Below are 19,238 nucleotides of genomic sequence, written 5' to 3' on the forward strand. Positions count from 1 at the left end.
CATGGATGGATGATGGATGGGTAGATGGATAAACAGATGGAATGATAGATAGAAAAACAGATAGACGGAGGGATGGATGGATAAATGGATGGATGGATAAACATGGATGGACGGATGGATATATGAATGAATGGATAGATGGATGATGGATAGAATGACACAGTAGATGAATGGATTGATGGATGGATAGATAGATAGACAGACAGATGGATAGATAGATGAATAAACATGGACGGATAGACGGACAGACGGATAGAATGACACAGTAGATGATTGGATTGATGGATGGATAGATAGATGGACAGACAGATGGATAGATAGATGAATAAACACGGACGGACGGAGAGAGAGAGAGAGAGAGAGAGAGAGAGAGAGAGAGAGAGAGAGAGAGAGAGAGAGAGAGAGAGAGAGAGAGAGAGAGAGAGAGAGAGAGATAGCGAGAGAGAGATAGCGAGAGAGAGATAGATAGAGAGATAGATAGATAGATAGATAGATAGATAGATAGATAGATAGATAGATAGATAGATAGATAGATAGATAGATAGATAGATAGATAGATAGATAGATAGATAGATAGATAGATAGCTCAGAGGTTCCATTTTATTCAATAATATTAGGTTGACAGTTTGTTTTCAAACAGGTTTCCCAAATTCTTCATATGCCAGGCAGACAGTAAGCCCCGCCTTCAAACTAACACTATTGGCTGAGCCACTGTTGCTATGCTAGACTGGTCAGAATTTTGAATTGAACAGAGCAACTGAAACACTTTTCAAAGATCTCAACATACAAACAGGCAACATAAAGAACCTGACAGGAAAACCCTTTTAAGTCACTTCAAATGTTAAGCTAGCGGATTTTACTTTCCTGTCATTTTAGTATTCCTGAGTATTTAGTATTTAATACGGTGCGCACTAAAAAAAATGAGTGGGTGCTTTTTTTTATTTTAGTCTTGACCAGTAATGGATTTGGTCTGTGTCGTCTTTCAGGACAAGACAAATTCTTCTGAGCATTAGAAGAGGAACTGACCTACAAACGACAGGGGAAATGGATAGAGACGGACCAGGAGAACAGGACACGAAAAGCTTTTCACTCACACACACACTCACACTCACACACTCACACACACACACACAGACAGAGAAAGAGAGAGAGAGAAAGAGAGAGAGACGGAGAAGGAAAGAGGAAGCACTTTTCACTTGTGAGAACATACGTGGAAAACGCATTTAGGCATGGTGAGAGAAAGGTCACCTCGCTCTCGCTCCAAACCACCTGACAACGGCATAAGCAAATGTGTCATATTTTATTAGCCTCTCATCACTTATATCAAGGCAAGACACTGTAGGTGAAGGAGGTAAAAAAAATAAGCAATAGTGATTGGCACACTTCACCATTGATTAATTACGTTTGGAGTCGCATAATGGTTTTCCCTCAAATGTTTATTAAAATATGCAAATTTCATTAAATATGCACTAATTAGATTTCTAGCACAAAAATCAAAACCCTGTATAAAGTGATTCAAAATTTCTTGCTTATTTTTACTTCCAGCTAAAACGGAATATTGAGTAGAGGTGGGGCTTTCTTTTAGCTCATCATTTCCTCATAGCAAACTAACGGTAAGAGGGGCGTGTCTAAGAATATAGTGGCTAAAACCGACCGACACTCCAATCGCGGAAGCAAATAGTCAAAATTTTGATTGAAGAGCAACAAACTTTTTTTTTCAGTGGATTAACTTGCACAGATTAATCTTTTAGCTAAGGAAAAGCAATGTGGTCTAGAAAAATAACATTGGCTGTGTGCGAACCACATACTTCCACACTATATAGTACGCTAAAATCAGTATGCGAGCTGAGTAATATGTCTGAATTCATAGAATTCAAAAATCAGTATGCGAGAAGTACTCGGATGACCTACTCGGTGAGATTCTGAAGTGCGTGTCCCATGCACCCTGCGCTATCCCATGATGCCCCGTGAGAGAATTCATGAATGGGAGTGAAGCGACGCAACTGACGCGGGTAGGTCACGTGACCATGACAAAATGGCGGATGTAGTACGTCCGAATTCCATTTATACTGCTCACATTCGTACTGTACTGAATGCACTTTTCTAACAGCCGAGTAACACGTTTAATTTCAAATGCAGTTTGACGCAAATTTTGCGTCGTTTTTCAGCAATCATATGCAATCAATTTTAAATGGCTGTGAGCAGAGTGAACGAGCAAAATCCCTTTCGGACGTTAGATCAAAATTATATTCATTAATTTCCCTTTGACTTAGTCTCTATTTCAGAGGTCGGAATGAACCGCCAAGTATTCCAGCATATGTTTTACTCAGCTGCAACTCAGTATTGGGACTTAGATAGAACTTAATTAAGTGAAATGAAAAACTATTGAATCCTATTTGATCTGCGATTCCTCTCCATAACAAATTCCCTCTTGTTGACATTTTGTAGTCGATGTCGTAAGAATAATGAATAGTACAGTATAATTTCTATTTTGGGATGTCACGGTGGCGCAGTGGGTAGTATAAAATCGTCGCACAGCAAGAAAGTTGCTGGTCTGATCCTCGGCTGGGTCAATTGGCATTTCTGTGTGGAGTTTGCATGTTCTCCCCGTGTTCATGTGGGTTTTCCTCAGGGTGCTCCTGTTTCCCCACAGTCCAAAGACATGTAATTTGGGTGAATTGGGCTAAATTGTCCGTAGTGTATGAGTGTGAATGTGAGAGAGTGTATGTTGTTTCCCAGTCATGGGTTGCAACTGGAAGGGTATCCGCTGTGTAAAACTTATGCTGGATAAGTTGGTGGTTCATTCGCTGTGGCGACCCCTGATTAAGGGACTAAGCCAAAAAGAAAATGAATGAATAACTACTATTAATAGACAATCCTACTAATAATAAACCATTGTACATTTTATTTTTACATATTGTAATGGTGAAGTTTAGGATTGGGCTGGGGTTAGACGTTAATAAAATACATTTTAATGAATAAATAGTAATTACAATTAATTAATAAATTTGAAAAATAATGTAAATAAGTCTTGTGAGCTTCTGGCCACAGCTGTATCCCTTCTAGCCACAACGGTGTACAGTATGTAAAGCTGCTGCTTAAATACAATTTAATGTGTAATTTAATAAATAATACTTGGTATAATTACTGTTTTTTCATTAGTGTGATGGTTGGGTTTAGGGTAGAGATAGATGTTAATAAAATACAATTAATGTGTAATTAAATAAATAATATAAATAAGTTCTGTTAACTTTCGGCCACTGCTGTATCCCTTCTAGGTACAATGGTGTATGTAAAGCTGCTGGTAAAATACAATTTAATGGCTAATTCAGTTAATAATACTCAGTATAATTACTGTTTTTACATTATTGTGATAGTTGGGTTTAAAGTAGGACTAGACATTAATAAAATACAATGGGTAAATTAATAAATAATATAAACAAGTCTCGTTAAATTCTGGCCACAACTGTATCCCTTCTAACAACAATGGTGTATGTAAAGCTGCTGAAGTTGAGATTTAAGACTCATTTTAAGAAAACGGCTTGTAAATTATGTATTTTACTTGAAATCCACAGACACAAGTTGATGAAGTTCAACAAAAAACACTTTTTTTTTGGCCTGGTGTTGGCAATCCATAAAAGGAACGTCATTTTTTATCGTATTGCTAAGACAAACACAGATTTGAACACTGTAAGGTGTCTATTTCTATTGGTGTGTATTTGTAACTGAAAACCGGTTTATGAAAAGTTAAAAGGCCCTTAATCTCAAAACTGACAGGTGCATGACAAAAAAAGTGTTTCTTCTCGCCGAAAAACTGTGAACAATGGCTTAAACGCTGTTTGCGCCAATTAAGTCCGTAACCAAAGTCTCACTCAACCAATGGCTTCAGATGTCAAGCAAGCTCGTGTTTAAGTGCATTGCGTCTTCTCTTTGTGTTTCTCTTGTCATCCTTTGACCCTTTTTATAGTCCTAACACGTGACCTGTCGCGACCCTCGACCTTTATCAGACCATGATGCGATGGGTGAAAATGAGGCTGACAGGATTTCTTCAGACACGAAGATGAGAAATGTGATGTTAAAGAATTCTATGCAGACCTTGTTATTTACATTGATTATAAGAATTAGCAAAAAAAAAAAACATGGACAGATCACATTTTGAAATGAACATATTATGTAATTTTTCGAAAATAAAAACATGAATTTTCTACATTTTATGCTTATATATAAACAAGAAAAATTCAATATTACATAAAATTACAATTAGATATAATGTATAACCCACAATTCATAACTTTAATCAAACATTTAGCTAATATTAATATTATTAATAATAATTGCTTATATTTAGATTTAATAAATCTAATTTTTAACAACCATTCAATATTAGCCATTCAATATTAGCACACACTATTAAATAATAATAACTACATACTAACTTAAATACTAAATCAAACATTTAGATAATAAACTTACAAACATGAATATTAGGATATTAATACTATTATAATACAAACTGATTACAAACTGATTTTAATACAAACTACAATTGCAGTTCAATTAAATGAAACGTTAACCAATAATATTAATAATTAGCCAATAATAGTATAATTCAAATCCATTTAGATATTAATAATATAAGTACTAATAAAATGCTATGGTTTATATAATTTTTTATACAAATGTAAAATATTATTAACCATAAACCTAAAACAATAAACAAAATGTGGTACTTAACTGTTTTTTATGCAATAAAACTACATATTTTTTCCATTTCCATTTTTTTGTTTATTGTTGAATTTTTTTGTTCTATTATTATCAAATAATTTAATAATAAAAAAATGAATTAAAATAGCTTTATATAATTTAAAATTAAATTAAAAAAATTGTTTAATTATATATTTTTTACTAGTTTTAACTAGTTTAATAATTTAATAAACTTTTTTATTTGTGCTTAATACATTAATAAACAGTTGATAAAGGGTTTAAAAAACATTCATATTTCCATTTAACTCATTTACCCATGTCTAAAGCACAAAAAGGCCATATTTTGGCTGGACGGTTAGTCACTTAATAATACGGTTCAACCGCCAACTTCACTGTGTTAGCCTCACAATGTACTGAATGTAGCGTGAAATAAAGCGCAACCAATATCAGCATTTACAAACGTCATGGGTGTCAAACTCATTTAACTCAGAGTGAACCACACATTAAGAGGACCACAATTTATATATATATATATATATTTTTTTTTGAATTTCTGTTTTCTTTTTTAAATATTTCCCAAATGATGTTTAACAGAGCAGGAAAACTTTCACAGTATGTCAGATAATATTTTTTCTTCTGGAGAAAGTCTTATTTGTTTTATTTCGGCTAGAATAAAAGCAGTTTTAATTTTTTTTAAGGTCAAAAGTATGAGCCTCTTTAAGCTATTTTTTTTCTCGATAGTTTAAAGAACGAACCATCGTTATATAATAACTTGCCTAATTACCCTAATCTGCCTGGTTAACCTAATTAACCTAGTTAAGCCTTTAAAAGTGACTTTAAGCTGTATAGAAGTGTCTTGAAAAATATCTAGTCAAATATTATTGTATTATAAATCAGTTATTAGAGATGACATGTGACTATAAAATAAATAAAATACTAAACATTGTGAAAGACAACAGCAGCATGTCCTCAACTAAGTATCTTGATATTATTTTGTTTAATTCTGTCTTTGGTAATAAGTGTTTGCGGTGGAGAAAAATGATGTTTTATTTGCTTTGACGTCGTGGTTTTGTCTCTACATTTGGTAGCAGAGCTCACGTTTTCACCTGCGTAGCCACTAATTTTGTAGTGGCATGTGATGACGTGAGATGCTTCATTAGATTAAAATAACTTGTCACCGACTCAGAAAGACTCTTTTTTTCCCTGGGTTGTACGATACATAAACATTCTTGCCTTTCACCTCAAACAGGGAAAGGTCGTGCTCATATTTCCAGTTGGCAAATGATTTCTTTGAACTTGTTTGATTTGCCATTGTTCTGACTCCTGGTCGTTGGTGTGTGCCACTGTCAATTCAATATTAGCATTTACTTTTCAAGTATATCTCTATAAGTTGAACATTAGCTCAAGATTGTATTTAAATTAAAAAGTAGGATACATGTTTTTAAAAAAGGGGGAAAAAGAGAACAGGAAGCAGCTGTATTGTCAAAAGTTCTTGTTTGACTAACAATACAACAATATAATACACTCAAAAAGGGTGGTATTTTTGACCTGGTTGTTAATAGCAATTTACTGTACAGGGTGGGCTATTTATATGGACACACCTTAATAAAATGGGAATGGTTGGTGATATTTATGTCCTGTTTGTGGCACATTAGTATATGTGAGGAGGCTTGTAAATAACTCATGAAAGAATAAAGTTACGTTAAAACCAAGCACACCATTGTTTTTTCTTGTGAAATTCCCAATAAGTTTATTAAGGTGTCTCCATATAAATGGCCCACCCTGTACATTTACATACATTACATACCACTTTGAATGTTTGCTACCGCAACACTGTTAAAGTATCTGTCTGTCAGTCACACAAAAGTTTTTAACATAACATATTTCAGAAGATTAAGCTTTGTTATGACCAGCTAGCATAGCAGCAGTTAGCGGCGGAGGCTAAGAGCGTTTCTGTGCCCCTGACAATCCTTCTTATGTGCTTCAAAGAGCGACGGGATGTTTAAGGGCCTTTTCCCATGATCTTTAGCTCTTTAGTCTCATGGAGCTGCAGACAAAGGGTAAAGGCCAGAGCCAAATACTGAGCCGAGAGCACACACAACACCACTACAGACATTTGAGGTATTAAAAACAGACATATGAAATACACAGTTAAAGTCAAATCATTAGCCCGCGCTTTATTCTCAAATATTTCACAAATGATGTCTACAATTGTTCAAACTACTTATTTAAAAATCAGCCGAATCTACACATGTCTTGGCAGCTCAATTGTTTTATGGTCAATCCACTCAAGTAAACGGTGAATACATGAAGGTATTTTGTGAAACCAAGCAGTTTTTACAGTATAACCTGCAGCCCAAGAAAAATTTTGCAGAGTATTTCCTTCAATAGATATTTTTTTTTTACAGTTGAAGTCAGAATTATTAAACCCCTGGATTATTAACCCCCCTGTTTATTTTTTTCCCTAATTTCTGTTTAATGGACAGAAGATTTTTTCAACACATTTCTAAACATAATAGTTTTAATAACTCATTTCTAATAACAATAATAGCCCTCTTCATAAATATATATATTTCCTCTCGTCTACAAAACAAACCACTGTTATACAATAACTTGTACAATGAACCAAAAAAAATGTGTGTGTGTGTGTGTATATATATATGTAATTTGCTTTCTTAATAGAACACCTATTTTCTGGAGCTAATCACTTTTATTTAATATTTTACACTGAAAAAAAAAATGATTTAAAGACGGTTCTTTGGATTTAAAATTTTTAAGTTGTTGTAAACAATTTATTTGAGCTGAATTTAAACAAATTAAGTTTAAATTCAACACATATAAATAGTTTGCAACGATTTTGCAGGCATCTTTTTTTTCCAGTGTATTTTTTCATCTTAAATTTGTATTGTAAAATTAGCCTTTTCCTTTTCTCTACATTAGTACCTCCAAATTTTAAGAGAAACACTTTTGTACTTTTTAGGTATATGTACCCTTGAGGTATTAATATAGACCTTTTAGGTACACATTTTCGAAAAGGTACCACCCCAGTGACAGATCGCGTACCTTTATTTCTGAGAGTGTATTAAGCTACAAGTACAATTTAAAGACTTAATTGGGTTATTATTTAAATATACTTAAATGGTTAATAGTCAAAAACTGGGGTATTAGTCATGTTTTCATTTTAACGAAACTAAAGCATTTAAAAAATCACTTAGTTTTACAAAATGAAGTTTGAGAACACTAAGAAAAACACAGATGAATAACATTTAAAATGAAATGTGGCATAGTTGAACTGAGTAATTACTAAAGAGACTAAAACCTACACAGTAAAATTCTAAAAGTTAAGGTAACTCAAACCATTTGAGGAAGCTGATTGCAACAAACAATTTAAGTTCAAAAACTAATCCTAATGAGTACTGTCAACTTAATCTATTTGAGTAAATAAAGCAATTTAAACACAGTAAAACCCAGTAAATGAAGAGAACTCAAACCAACTGAGTACTGTAAACCCAATAAGTTAAGGCAACTCAAACCGTTTTTGGAAACCGATTGCTACACACCATTTAAGTTAAAAACTAATCTACATGAGTACTGTGAATTTACTCCATTTAAGATAAAGTAATGAGGTATTTAATTACCTCTTTACCTTCAACACTGAGTTCAAAACTCTTTTCAAATGAGTAGAATTAACTTTCAGTCAGTTTTGAGTTAACTACATACTTATTACACAATATATTATGTACTGACAAAGACAAAAGAAATTATTTATTAGAAAAAACAATATTACAGTAGAATATATATATATATATATATATATATATATATATATATATATATATATATATATATATATATATATATATATATATATATATATATATATATAAACCACTTATTGAAGCACTTTCTTTCTGCCTCCCTCAAAAAAAAAAAAAACAACTCCTACTCTAGCACTATATTGTCTGAGCACAAACAAGTTACTTTAAATCAATAGTACTTCACGCATGTATTACCTCTTCTTGTAGAAACACTGAATACCTCCTCAACTGTAAGTCACTTTGTACAATCTACTAAATTTACATCTACTAAATGACAATGTTAATGTAAAATGTAAATGTAAAATAAGACCAATTAAAATACTGTTTTACTGATGAAGTTAATAAAGCCCAGGGGAAATATAGATTAATTTCAAATGTTAGCAAACACATACCATAACAAAAAATATATATAGCCACAAACGCTAATCATCTAACTGATGTTGAACAGACATCAAATTGGCATCAAAATTGACGTTAAAGAACAGTTTTAAATATGTTAATCCAAATCTTTACATGGTGCTGATCTGATGCAAATGAACACCAAACATTTGGCGACCATAAACCACTTTTAGCATGAGATTGAACTGACCATTTACTATTCTCTGCCGTTCATTTATGAAAACAAAAATTAAGAAAAAAGAGTTCCTCACACAGACTCTCCTCTGCTATAAGCTCTTGAAATGACTGTAGTGTTTATGTATATGGCCCTGTCCCGGGTCACCGCACATCGAGCCCTTTCAGCGACTGGAGTCTCTCTCCACATAGAAAACCTGCGCTAAATGCTTTTGGCTTCAACTCATGTGCTTTTACAGGCAGAGTCAAAACAGCTAAGGGGAAATATGAATGAAGAAGTTCAAATGTCAGCCAAATGCCATGCGATTTGAAGCTAGTCCTACTTGAAGAATTTCTAACAGGCCTAAAAGAGCAGTTCTTAAGCATGTTTCATGGGTTACGCACAGTTGAAGTCTAAATTATTAGCCCTGCTGCGAATATTTTTTCAAATATTTCGCTATTGATGTTTAACAGAGGAAATTTTCACAGTATTTCCGATAATATTTTTTCTTCTGAAGAAGGTATTATTTGTTTTATTTCAGCTAAATTAAAAGCAGTTTTTAGTTTGAAAAAAAAATTTTGGGTCAATATTATTAGACCCTTTAAGCAATATTTATTTTCGGTTGGCTACAGAACAAACTATCATTATACAATGACTTGCCTAATTACCCTAGTTAAGCCTTTAAATGTCACTTTAAGATGAATACTAGTAACTTGAATAATATGTGGTCAAATATTATGTACTGTTAGCATGGCAAAGATAAAATAAATCAGTTATTAGAAATGAGTTATTAAAACTATCATGTTTGGAAATCCTTCATTCATTCATTCATTCATTTTCTTGTCGGCTTAGTCCCTTTATTAATCTGGGGTCGCCACAGCGGAATGAACCGCCAACTTATCCAGCATTTGTTTTACGCAGCGGATGCCCTTCCAGCCGCAACCCATCTCTGGGAACATCCACACACACTCATACACTACGGAAAATTTAGTCTACCCAATTTACCTGAACCGCATGTCTTTGGACTGTGGGGGAAACCAGAGCACCCGGAGGAAACCCACGCGAACGCAGGGAGAACATGCAAACTCCACACATAAACGCCAACTGACCCAGCCGAGGCTCGAACCAGCGACCTTCTTACTGTGAGGCGACGGCACTACCTACTGCGCCACTGCGTTGCCATGTATGGAAATGTGTTGGAAAAAAAAAGTTTCTCTGATAAACAGGAATTGGGGAAAAAAATATAGTGTAAAAGAATAAAAATTTAGGAGAAGGGTTAATAATTCTGACCTAAACAATATATTCACTGAAGCACAGTGTAAAAGATAAAACTTACATGGCAAAAGAACAGTGGTCAAAATGAATAGGGCTGTCCTCGACTAAAGATTTTCCATAATGTCTAATTGTTGTTCAATTGACTTATTGAAGCCAATAGTGTCTTGATTTCTAAGATCTTTTCTGCAGCATGAGTTGGGCATACATACTGAATATTTAATTAGATATACCGTTAACGCAGAATACATTAGCCCCTATCACACAGTGATGCCGGTAAATATCCGGAAAATTTCTGGAACAACTTTATTGGTAAATTCAAAAAAGCTCTTTCCAGAAAATACCATTTACATATCCATTTCAAAAACATATGTAAATTCTGACATCATTAACCAGAAATGGCCTCTAAACGGCTGCACTTGTATTTGTAAACATAATAGGGGTCAGGCTTTTGTTGATGGGTTCACTTTAATTTAAAGCTTTAGCATTCATGCAGATTCCTTGTCCAAATGGCATCCAAAAGGCAGAAGCGTGAACTGCAGCTAAATGTTTACACATTTGACTACATTACAACTTCTGTGGATGGATAAGTATTGTGAACAACTTCTATGAAAACACACAATATAAAGGAACACTTTCGCATGTCGAGATGTACATGATATGTGTGTCACCGGCTGCTTCACGTGCACACGCGTCAAGCAACTGAAGCAGAGCTAAAAAAAAACAGTTTATCATAAGCATTTTATCTGTAATTTTTTACACAGTTGGCATTAAGAAGGAACATAGAATTGTATCTGACTAACAACTAGCAGCTAAATGTGTCTGGAAAAATATTCAAAGGTTTTTATTTTCATAAACAGCGCAGATGTGAATGCGTCTAAATGATCTGATTGGCTGGAGTAGACATCTCACGTCAGCATGTTCTAATCGTGAGCGTGCTCTTTTCTGCAATTTTCCTTCTGCGTTCACACAGAGCAGCATTCCAGGAAAATTATCGGTAATGTTACAACTTCCCTTCCCGGAAAATTGCTGTAGGTTAACGAATTTACCGATATTTTCAAAAAGTGCCTGTTCACACATCCAGATCTTTACGCAAAATTGCTGGTAATTTTCCAGAAAGGTCTGCATGTGTGAAAGGGGCTCTTATTAACTGTAATAAATTTTATTTTTATTCTACACTCAAACAATTACTTTTGCTGCTTGTTTAACTATTTAAAATATTTTTTTGTGACAACTTAATTGTTTTATGTTCAATCCACTTAAATTTTTTAAATGATTATGCAAACTTACTCTATTTCTGTTGGGAAAACGTGAAGAAGTTGTGTGGAACCCAGCATTTTTACAGTGTACCATGACATGTAAATAAGTGGGTGTGTCTAACTCACACGCAATGCGAGCCTGAGAAAGGCGTGCTAATGAGTCTGAGTGAAGGGAAGTGCTTACTGGAGCGCTCGTAATAAGATCAGGTCAGCAAACAGAGGTGAACTTTATCTGTGATTTAGATTAACTGTTTGAGATCACCGACTTGAAATGGCGAATGTGAGTACAGAATACCTCAGTGTACAATATAGCTCAGCAAGTGTAGGAAAGTCAGTAGCTATGTTTATATCCAAAAATGCCAATTGACTTTAAGCGCAAAACTATATATCGCATAAAAGACGTGCAAATAAAGCAATGTTTTCATACAAGTCAAAGAGAACAAAATCGTCACTTCCTGAATAACTGGCAGCAAATACCTACAGTGAAAACTGAATTTGCTGCGGTAGAAGAAACTATGTGAATCTTTTCCTTATTTAGTAAAATACATGCGCCTCAGAAGACGATGTCGACTTGCAATAAACGCTTGGTGGCGTTTGAAGGCGTGAGGCGCAGAGCACAGATGCTCTTGATTCTGGGGTAATTAACAGAATAATAACGCTAATAATGAAATGGTTAATACGTTTTGGAATGACCAAAACAACATTTCAGGTGTTTTACAATGTGCTCAGCCTGCTGGTTTGTCAATCTACACACATTTTATCATCACATGATCTCTTATAACAAAATCACATGACATTTTTTTAATGCGCATACTGGAATTTGTTCGGTAAAAAGTGTTTCCATCGTAGTTTATGCGCATCTTTTTTTTGCATCCAAATTTGCATCAAATAGGTGCATGGAAACATAGCTACTGTGAACTAGAAGTTGCTGAGACTTTAATTTCAGTATGCTGATGTACTTCCATCTGAACTGAATATGAGTAGGGGACGGGACTTTCTTTTTGCGCATCATTCCCTCATAGCAAACTAATGATAAGAGAGGTGTGGCTAAGAATATTGCAGCTGAAGCAATAAACTGACGTCAACAGAGAAGGACTGCCACTTCAAAGCAGAAGAAAATGGACTTTGATTGAAGATTACCAAAAAAGTTAAGTGGATTAACTTAAAACGGATTAATTGTTCATCAATTGTTCACCTAATAAAAACAATTTGCTGGCATAATGAACAATGAAAATTTTGATTCCAGATAAACCTTGAACAGTAGCTTGTGTCGAGTCTCAACTAACATCCTTTCCCAGGTCATAATGCCCACCTGGTAACACAACTGATTCACACGAGGGCATTGGTAAGACATACTAGGACATACTACTACTACTACTAATAATAGCGAAAACAAAAGTAAGATACTGGCATCAGCTCAACCAAAAGGAGTTTGAAAATACCAGCAAATATCCAATATTGAGCATATTTGCTATATTTATCAAGGTAAAGGTAAAAAAAAGTTTTTTTTTTCAGTAAAAAGGTATTTAAGTTTATTTATTATAATTATTTTTGTTTATTTAGTAGAATAACTACATATTTAAATTTCTATAATGTGAAATACATTGTTACCTGGAAATAAAACGGCTCATACTGTGAATTGAAATTTTAGTCACACTGCTCAGCCCTATAAGATTATAATGAGAAGAGCTGTGTGGTGACTTAAGTTCCATGAGCCAGATAAAACTAGAGCACAAGAAAGGCGAAGAGAGAAAAAGTCGTATTGTCAGGTATGAAATATTCACACTCAAGGTTCTGAGCGTTCGGTCACGTGTTGATGACATCACAGCAGCAGATGTGTGCGTCTGCCAGAGGGAAGATCTTTCAGATGAACACAGCGCTCGACACACAGAGCGGCAGCCAGCAAACGATAAAAACATCACAACACACACATCTCTCTACGCACACAGATGAGCGACTCTCAACCAAATCTTTTTCATTTGCTCCATCCCTCTGGGCAGCTTCTCACTGCACTGTGGTTTAAAGGTTCGCTAAGTGCTTAGGACTGGCACACAGAGGCCTGCTAAATGCTAACAAATGCTAAACTCAATCAAATGAAAACAAGCAAACAGCATTAATTTGCCATTACCCTATGCCAACTTAATTGTAGCTTAAGTGGCTTTTTTTTGTTCTGAGTTTAATTTCTGCAGCTGGAAAGGCATCTGCTGCATAAAACATATGATAGAGTAATTGGCAGTTCATTCCACTGTGGCGACACCTGATAAATCAGGCACTCAGCCAAAGGACAGTAAGTGAGTTTAATGCCATGTCAGCTTCCCTGAAACAAACAACACTTTTCTATAATTGACAGGATTATAACAATAAAAATACATCAACAACAATAAATATATACATAAATATCATAAAAATATAAAACTATTTTGGCTTAAGTGGCTTAATATAAATTAAACACAGGCCTACGCCTGCTGAAAGCTAATATATGTTAAACTCACTTCAAGGAATGCTAAAAGAAAGCAAACAAAACTAAATGAGCATAAGCCTATCTGACTTGTAAGGTTTTGCTATAGGTGCTTAGCTTTAGTATGAGGCTAAATGCTAGCAAACAAAAACGAGCAAAAATCTTACAATTTTCATTCAAACATAACTTCAAATGGCTTAAAGAGGCCCTAATTGTTAGCGCTGACACATAAATGGCTGCTGATGTATGCTAAACTCATTCACAACAAAATCTAGCAAAGAACAAACATATCATTATCGTATTCAAACATATAATTAAGATAGCTTAAAGGTTCACCAATTGCTTAGCGCTGACACATGATGGCTGCTGAATGCTAATGTATGCTAAACTCAGTAATAGAAATGCTGAAAAATGTATATATGCATACACATCATACATATCTATTTAAGCTTCTGCGTTGAGTCCATGTATATGGTCTGGCGCAACTTTCACACAGTCGCATAACCCTCACTGTGGCTGACGCCGACGCTGTTGCACACCTCTCAAAATATTTAGCTACATGTTGCAGCGACGCATAGCACAAGCTCTGTGATTGGTCGGTTTGATATCGGTGACAAGTGTGGGGCCAAGAGCCACAGATAAGGAGTGAGCCTGTTTGAGCGAGTGTTTACATATGTCCCGTGGAGGAGCTCCAGTTGAAAACTTTTGTTTTGCGTTTACCTTATGATTAAAGTTGTTGCCCGCCTGCTGGTTCCCACCTCTGAAAGAGCGAGTTTTAGATACTTGCATATTAAGTTAGCATTCAGAAAAAAAAAAACACTCGTGAAAAAACACAGAAACATAAAATGCCGCTGCTAGAGTATAAAGTATAAATCAACCTTTACTCGCTTGTGAGGGTTTTTTAGGTGCATAGCGATAGCATGAGGCTAATTGATATTATGCTAATTAAACACACTAAACAAAAATCTAAAAGCAAAAAAGTAAACAACATAAGAGTGCAAAAAAGTAAACAACATAAGAGTACCTAAACTAAAATGTCATTACAATTGTAGTATGTCAATTGACCTGATAAATGGCTTAATTTTAATGTAAATATAAAAAAAACCCCACAAAAACAAATTGATCAAAAGCCTATCTTAGTTTTACTACATGATTAGAATTGGCATGAGGCCAAATGCTAATGTATTAATGTATGCTATTCTATTAGCATATATTAGCATTTAGCTGATGTAAGAGGCTAAATTATTATATGCGTTTGTTTACATGACAAAACATGTATTTTTGACTCAAGAAGGTCCATACTGACTCCAAAGGCAGATACTGATAAGATCAGGGCCTGGTGTGTGGACTTTGGGGGTTTTACGATGTCGTCACATGTTGATTGGTCAGTTTGAATGTCTCAACATTTGGGCTTTAGTCACATGGTCAAGAAAGATACAAAATAGGTGGTAAAATGCTGCTCTGTCTCTTTTTCTTTTCCTGGCCTGTCTTTCCTGGTCAGCTTTCCTCCTCTGCTCCTCTCCTCTTCTGAATCTTCTCTGACTCTACTGCAATCAGGCTAACTTCTGGGCCTGCTCTATTTGTCTCTCTCTCCCTCCCCCCTTTGTCTCTCCTTCTACCTCTGGTAACTTTATTTTTACATTTAAGCTGGGTACAATTTATATCATTTGTTTTATCATTTCATATTTGATCATTTTATACAGTTATTTTATAACTAATTTAGTTGTAACCATAGAGAATTATTGTCATTAAATCATCTCATTTTCAAGTATTTGTGAATTACTTTTGATTTAACATCAACACTTAACTGTTCCATATTGCAATACAATACAATCACATAATATCAACGCTCTCCCACATTTATAGCTATTAATACTGATATAAGATTGCAGAAGAATGGTTTGACTAGAATGTACAGTTTTTTACCATCAATACTGATAATTTTTTTGTCATTCGGCAGAACTAAAGTTCGAACCGCTGTGGATTTAAAACCTATTCCTACACTGACACATTAGATAGATGTCTGAATGCTAAAAAAAAAAAAAAAAAAAAAAAAAAAAAAAAAAAAAAAAAAAAAAATATTAATTATCTACGCAAACATTTCACTCAGTTGGGGCTTACAGCTTTGCCAGGAGCTTAGCAGAGTCATAAAAATGCCTCCTAAATACTAATATACGCTACAGTGATAAATTCATCCCACCGTCTTGTCAACAGGTGGAGAGGTCCTGAGGTAGAGATATATAGAGCAGAATTATTGGCGTTTCAGTTTTACAGCTGCTCTGAATACTGAACACCAGTGAACAACATCTGTCTGCTTCACTAAAACACTGCAGAGAGCCAGCTGTACACACACACACATAGTTAAAAGTGTGCGTGCGTGTGTTTCTGCTCCACATCGTGATGTATTGTAGTGTGACAGGGGGGTGGCAGTGAGCGGAAACACCTCAAACAGAGGCTCAGGCTCCATCAGGACGTATTATGGATTTGATTTTGTCTTTTCTGCTGCTCTGTTATTACGGTAATTACTCTAGTAAATCATCAACACACTCCTGATTAAAATTAAACTGTTTGTGAGCTGCGCTAAATCAGTCAGGGAGTTTTTAAAGGCTTTAATGGTGTAAAGATTTCGCAACCAAATGCACGACGACACAACATTCTTCATTACATTAATTATAACTAATAATCAAATCTAAGTTAGTAACATGTATTTATATAGCGCATTTATTGTGTTTGGCCATACACCCAAAGCGCTTCACATTCATGAGGGTGGGGGGTGGTCTCTCCACACCACCAACAGTGTGCAGCATCCTCTTGGATGATGCGACGGCAGCCACAGGATAATTGCGCCAGCATACACACAGCAATAGGGGGAGTGGAGATAAATTCGAAGGTTAAATTCCCAGGTTCTTCAGATTGCATTTCCCGAATTTTTATTGACAATCTTAAGCCAATTGTAATAATTCGTTTTGGTTCAATTTGGAATTTCCCAAACCAACACAGAGCCTGAAGAATCAGAGTGAGTGCTCCGACTTGGCCCCCCCCCCCTGATCCACCATGGGATTTTTAATGACCACACAGAGTCAGGACCTAGGTTTAACGTCTCATCCGAAAGACGGTGCTCACTGACAGTATAATGTCCCCTTAACTATACTGGGGCATTAGGTCTCACACAGACCGTAGGTTGAGCACCCCCTGCTGGCCTCACTAACACCACTTTCAACAGCAACCTAGTTTTCCCATGTGGTCCCACATCCATGAAATAACCAGGCTCAGCCCTGCTTAGCTTCAGTGAGTAACCCAGTGAGTCTTGGGCTGCAGGGTGATATGGCTGTGGGTTAACAAAATGACAAACAGCTAAAAAATAAATTACAAATTAATATAAAATAACTACCTGATATTACGAATTTGGTCTAATAAATAAAAACAAACAATAAATAATGAATATAGAATTAAGCAGAATTATTAAATATCTTAAATGTAGACGTTAAATGGCAATGTCTATTAAACTATAGGATTAAAATACATAATTCATAATTCAAATAATACCTAAAAATCTATGATGAAATTAATAATACATATATTTATGAACTCTGTCATTTTTAAATGTATTCACAGATGTGATCCACAGCTAACTATTAGGCATCTGTAGAGTTAATGTGTTTGAGTAAAATATCTACAAATAAAATGCACCAGGTTCTTTTTTAAAATTATGACGGTAAATGAAAGTAAAATTAGTGAGCCGTCAGACAAAAAAGTGCCCTTTCACTTACTTTGAAGACACTACTGACTACATATACATGGACATCAGTAATATAGTTATTTGCCTTAATATGAATAAGACAATAATATAATTAAGATGTATACGTGAAGTGCTTTTTGAATGTTGCGTCACCAGGCTATCCATGTTTCCTGCAGAGTTTCATGTCATTCCGGGTGTTCCATCTTTTATTTTTTTAACTTTAACTGTAGTTCGGCGGTTTCACATTCGCTCAGGAACATTTCATTCATGCCCCCGTGACAAACTGTGGTATTGGACATGAATATGGACTGGTGGAGGAGTCTTATTTTAATTGTATTAATTACTGCACACCGAATGGAAGGAAAAAAACGCTCGTATTTGTGACGTGTGTTGTCTTTACTGACAGCCGTTGGTGTGGATATTGTGGCATATCCGAAAAGTTCTACATGACGGTAGTTGTTTGACTGAGGAGTTTACTTCAATAATGCCACTAACATATACATACTCCACATGTCTTAATTCCATTTCTATTTAGTTCGATTATGACTTTAGTCAGATTAAGATAATCTAAAAACACCATTTACATGGTAAAGAGTATTGTCTTAATCTTATTAAATTCAGAGTATTGGTGTCTATGTAAACATACTCAATGTTCGACTCAACCACACCATCAGCGCTCTGCGAACTTGGCTTTGCAAAGCAGCATTTTCTGTATGTACGGACATCAAAGCAAGTAGGCTATGGCTTATGCTTATTGACAGTGGAAGATGATTTAGGGTTAGTCGTGTCAGGAATCAAACCACGGATTAGCATGTAGGCTAAGCCATCACACTGAATCAGGTAAGCTATATATTTATGTTTTTAATGTCATTAATGCTACGCACTTTACAGGCAGCAAGAAATATGTGAATGATGTTTACACATGCATTATAATTTTGGCTCGTGGGAGAGATGGCTCACGCGAGTGAAATTGGACAAACTTTGGTGGGGTGTGTATACTGAAAGGTTAAAAACCCCTGCTCTATATAATCACAACTGTTAATATTTTTTATTGATTGATGTCCCTAAAATATCTAAATTGATTTTTTTTTATGTGTGTACATTATACAGTCTATATAAATAATTAGTACAAACACTTTACATAGATAATAAATAAATAAAAGTCACAATTACTTAAACTAAAAATAACAAAAATACAAAGTATTGTACAAGTATTTTAGCATATTTATATTTATTTATATAAGTATATTTATTTTAGTTCTAAAATATATAAATCTATACATATAAAGTATAATAAATAGCAAATAGCAAAGTATAATAAATACCAAACACACAGTTTTTCAAAATCAGATTAGAGATTTATTAAAATCTTGTAATATAGAGTGTTAGGCAACTGATTTGTCTTAATAATCCTGATTAGCACAGTTAGCGTGTG

The 19,238-nt window shown here is 34.7% G+C and overlaps 1 protein-coding gene across 1 annotated transcript in view; it reads right to left on the reverse strand.

The window, feature by feature from the left end:
• Positions 1–19,238, reverse strand: part of ahr1b (aryl hydrocarbon receptor 1b) — a 70,290-nt gene that overhangs the window by 26,570 nt on the left and 24,482 nt on the right. The gene's annotated exons all lie outside the window — the stretch shown is intronic.

This window comes from Danio aesculapii, chromosome 22, assembly GCF_903798145.1.
Source record: "Danio aesculapii chromosome 22, fDanAes4.1, whole genome shotgun sequence".
NCBI classification, from domain to species: Eukaryota; Metazoa; Chordata; class Actinopteri; order Cypriniformes; family Danionidae; genus Danio; species Danio aesculapii.